Here is a 5,000-nt window from a genome sequence, read left to right on the forward strand (position 1 = left end):
AAATACAATTACAATAAAAGCTTATACAAGTTTCAATAAATAAATGGAATAAATAAGACAATAAATATTCAATAAATAAATAAATAAACAAATAAATATTCATTCAGTAAAATCAGTTCAGTTTAAAAGTCTTTACTAAAACAGTCTCTTTGTGCAGGACCGGGGTGAGCCACTATCAAGCTGGCACCACCTCGCTCCCCAGAAGTCGCGATTCTTCAGTGTCGGGGCTCAGCGGAGATCCTCCCCTGTGCCCGCTGCTCCTTTCTTGGTTGCGGTCTTGCCGGGTGCATCTACGGGAGCCAGTGACCGTGGTGGTCTGGACCCCCCTGCGTGTGACCCCGGTCCCCTCCTCCGAATGTCGGCGTGCGGTGTCCCCTGCAGCGATGATGTGACCAGCGCAGATAGAGCGTGCAGGGGCACCGTCACTCGCTTCCCCACCAGCAGGTTGCGGGAGGTCCACAGGGCGGCCTTCACGCCGTTAAGGGTGAGCCAGAGCGCTGTGAATTCTGCAGCTGGTAGTCGGTCTATGCCCTGGCCCACCCCGTTTACCGCTAGCCGGTAAACAGACGGCTGGACCTCCCCTGCTGGCAGGCTCGGGCATTGCAGGGGACCGGTTATGGCCCACAGGTCCCTCGCCACACTGCACTCCCAGAGCACGTGCCTCACGGTCTCTGGTTCGCCACACCCCGGCCGTGGGCACGTGGGGTTGGATGCCATTCCCCGGGAGTGCATCACGGCCCTGACCGGGAGGATCTCATGGGCCGCCATCCACGACAGGTCTTTGTGCTTGTTCTGGAGAGCGGGGTGGGCTGCGTTCCTCCAAACTGCCTTGGCCTCACTTAGTGTGAGGCCTGGAACTGGGCTCACCTCTTCCCGGTCCTGCACAAGAGAGACAAGAGATTTCGCGTTAGTTAAAACAGTAAAATCTTCTTTCTCTAAATCATATTTTCTTAAAAACTTTCTAATAAAATCATATTCTTTAGAAAGATTAAAAGAGACTGGTGTTCTTAAATCCAATTGTAAAATCTTTAAGCTACGCAAGTACGACCCCATCCAGAACTTTGCCATAGCGGCGGTCTTGTTGTCTCTGGAGGGATTCGTCGCATACTTTATGTGTAAAGCAGCGAACTTGCTTCCTAAAAACAGGTGGGGGTCTGGGAGCCCTTTTCCTCCATTCTCCTTTCTCTTCTTCATCACCGCCCTCCTCAGCCTCTCCCACTTGGACCCCCACAGGAAATAAAACACAGCTCTCTCCAATCCTAAAAGAAAAAACTTTGGGGGACTAAAAACAGAACACAACAGTAAAAGCAAAGGTAAAATAACAGATTTGATTATTAAAACCTTGCCCTCTATTGTCAGCTGTCTTAGTCCCCAGAAACCCAAACGTTGCCTGACTTTCCCTAACGCGTCAGTCCAGTTTCCCCGTCCGCCACCCTCTTCGTCAAATTTGATTCCTAAAATTTTGATATCTTTGTCTTTAAAATCCAAATCCAAGTCGGCGCCTATGTTTCCCCAGGGTCCAAAGAGCTGGGCCTCGGACTTGCTCCTATTGAGCTTAGCGCCCGAGGCCCTTCCATACCAGTCAGTCAAGTCCAGTGCTCTTTGGACCGATAAAACGTCGGAACATAAAAGCGTAACGTCGTCCATGTACAAAGTACAGGTCGCCGTCAGTCCGCCTGGCAAGTCCAGTCCTTTGATCCATTTGTCCTTTCTCAAGATCTGCGCCAGTGGCTCAATGCACGCAACGTACAGGAGCGGAGATAACGAACACCCTTGGCGGACGCCAGAGCGAACTCTGATCGCCTTTGTGAGGTGCCCGTTTACCAGAATTCGACTGCTTATATCTGTGTAAAGCAGGCCCACCCACTTTAAAAACCTCCCAGGGAAACCCATTTTTTGCAGTACCTGGAGCAGGTACTGGTGCGAGACCCGATCGAAGGCTTTTTCAAAGTCTAAATTTAGGACTATGAGCCGAATGTTTCTGTCTCTCGCAAAACAGATGGCGTCTCTGACCAACACTAGGCTGTCGGTGATCCTCCTTCCTGGCACGGCGCAGGCTTGATCCGGGTGGATCACGTCCTCTAAAACTATCGACATTCGTCTAGCTAAAAGTTTACTAAAAAGTTTACAATCAACATTTAAAAGGGTTATTGGTCTCCAGTTTTTTAAGTCGGTCTTGTCTCCTTTTTTGAAAAGTAAAGTAACTATCCCTGACCTAAAACTGTCTGGAAGTCGGTCAAAAGTTTCGAATTCATTAAAAACAGTCAGAATGTCCGTTGCTAAAATGTCCCAAAAGGTCAAATAAAATTCCACGGGGAGTCCATCCTCTCCCGGAGTCTTATACTTTTTAAAACCTTTAAGACATTTTAAAATTTCCTCTCCTGTAAAATTTCCTGTTAAAACATTCTGACTAGTTATTTGTTTTTCTAAAAAGTTTAAGACCTCTTCCATAGTTTTGGTTTGCACACTTTTCTCTTCATAAAGTTCTTGATAAAAACATTCAACTTCTTTTAAAATCCCCTCTGTGTTTATTTGTTCCCTCCCATCTTTTGTTATTTTTGTAATCCCTCCCCCCCTAGATAAAATTTTCTTAAAAAAATAGCGTGTGCATTTTTCTCCTTCCTCCACTTCTTTTTCTTTACTTCTTAAAATTATTCCTTTACTTTTTATTTCATTTAAAACCGACATTTCCCTTTTAACTTCTTTTATTTCTTCACTAAAATCAATGCCTTTATTTAAAAGGTTAAAATATCTCTGTAGTCTTTTTTGCAGCCCCATCATGCGTCGTCTCTCTCTACTCTTTTTGTCCCTTCCTATCTTTTTAAAAAACGTTTTCGTCCTTTGTTTTGCCATTTCCCACCACTGTGCCCGTGAATCAAAACAGTCTTGGAGGGTCTGCCAGAGACTGTACTGCTCCCTGTAGCTCTTAACTATTTCTTCATCTTGTAACAGGGAGCAGTTCAGTCTCCACAGCCCTCCCCCTACAGTCACACCGGTGGGGAGAGACAGGGTGCACGATAGCATGAGGTGATCTGAAAAACAGAGGGGGGTCAATGTTGCATCAGTTGGCGGGCAGTCTCTTGTAAAAATGTAGTCGATGCGGGAGGCTCGGGCGCAATCACCACTGAACCAGGTGAAGCCCTCCTCCTCTGGATGCATTTTTTTAAAGCAGTCGACTAACTTAAAATCTTTAACTAACCCCTGCAATAAAACTGATGTCTTGTCTAATTTAAAATCCTCCCCTACTCTTTTCCTATCTTTTCTAGATAAAACACAATTAAAATCCCCTCCCACTACTAAAGGTACCCTCCCCAGCATGTGGGGCTGCAGGTCTTCTAAAAGTTTAAACCTGTCATTTTTATCGTTAAAACCATACACGTTAAGAATGTTAAAATCCCTTCCTAAAAAAGTCAAATTTACTAAAAGAGCCCGTCCATCCCTCACCACAGTGCTGCCCTTCACCAAGATGTGAGGGTTCTTTATTAAAATAGCAACACCGTCGGCTCTGTTGTAGTGTGAACCGCTCCAGAGAGAGGGACCGGCAGCCCAGCGCTGCTCCCAATCTCTGTACGTCTTCAGGAACGGTAAAGCACACTCTTGTAGTAAAAACACATCTGACTTTATATCTTTTAAAAGGGACAAGACACTCTCTGCTCTAGTGGAGGCTCTCACACTCCTAACATTAATGGTTGAAATAGTGAGAGCCATGAGCAGTGTAGGTTTTAAAAGACAGGTATAAAATTAAAAGACCATGAAAAATAAAACAAAAGACTACATTAATAAAAGATTAAAAAGGCATTTTAAAAATCACAATATTTCTTGTGACACCTGCTCCTCTTTTACCCCCACTGTTCTGGGGTTAGGAGGTTGGCCGGTGTCTCCAGCCTCCAGGCCTACAGAGCGAAGCTCTTGTAGAGTCCTGGGTGTGGATGTCTTTAGCTTAAAATGTAGGAAAGACACCTCATTGGGGGATTCATCGGGCCACAGCCGATCCAGACCTTCCGAGGAGGAACTGTCTGGATCCTGTGTTGCCCTCTGTTTCTTCTCTGCCAGTTCTGGCAGAGGAGACCCCGCGGGCCTTTTGCCCACTTGAGCATTGGGGAGCGAGCCATCAGACCCACTCCCACTGGAGGCCACACTCACCTCCGGAACCGTAATCAGGGAGGAAGTGCTTTCTTCCTCCTCTTGCTGCTGCTGCCCAACCTGTTCCTGAACCAGCTTGGAGGGGGTGGCCTCCAGTTCCTGCTCAGACTCTGTCTGGACGTTAGCTCCGCCCCCTGTTTCTTGGCCAATCCCTGGGGCTGGCTGGGGATTCAAATCTCCCGCCAAAACCCCAGGGACCGCCCCCTCCTCCTCCATTTTCTTCTCCTTCTCTTTCTCCCCCTCACCATGCTGCCTGGCGGCCATTTTGCTTGCCTTCAGCTTGTTGGCAAAAGATTTGGGGCAATCTCTGTAGAGATGGGAAGATTCTCCACAAAGATTACACCGTCTGCCATTGGGACACTCCTCGAAAGTGTGCCCAATTTCTCTACACTTCCCACACACAATTTCTTGACACGCTTCGGCAAGATGTCCAAACTTGCCGCACTTGCGACACAGTTTGGGCATCCCTTGATAATAGATGTAACCGCGATTTTCACCCAACACTATCATAGACGGTATTTGTCTCAAGCCTAGGTAACTGCTCGGGTCTTCCCATTGTTTAATGGGAACTCGCCACGAGCAGTTCCAAATGCCGTCCTCGTCCAATACCTTAACAGGTGGGCTTTTAACGGTGCAGAATCTAGCCAGCCATGTCACAATGTCTTCTCCAGTCACGGTTTCATTAAACATTCTGACAATCACCACCTTGTGGGAATTGTCAGAAAGTTTCTCCACCTTGAACATGGAGAACTGGTCCTTAACAGTTTCAATCCGAGTCCAGAAATCTTTCAAAAGGGAAGCCGAGCAGAAGCTAACGTCAAAACCCTTGTTACCAGGCAGAGTCATCAGGCAGTTCA

The sequence above is a fragment of the Salminus brasiliensis genome, chromosome 25, assembly GCF_030463535.1.
Source record: "Salminus brasiliensis chromosome 25, fSalBra1.hap2, whole genome shotgun sequence".
Lineage (NCBI taxonomy): Eukaryota > Metazoa > Chordata > Actinopteri > Characiformes > Bryconidae > Salminus > Salminus brasiliensis.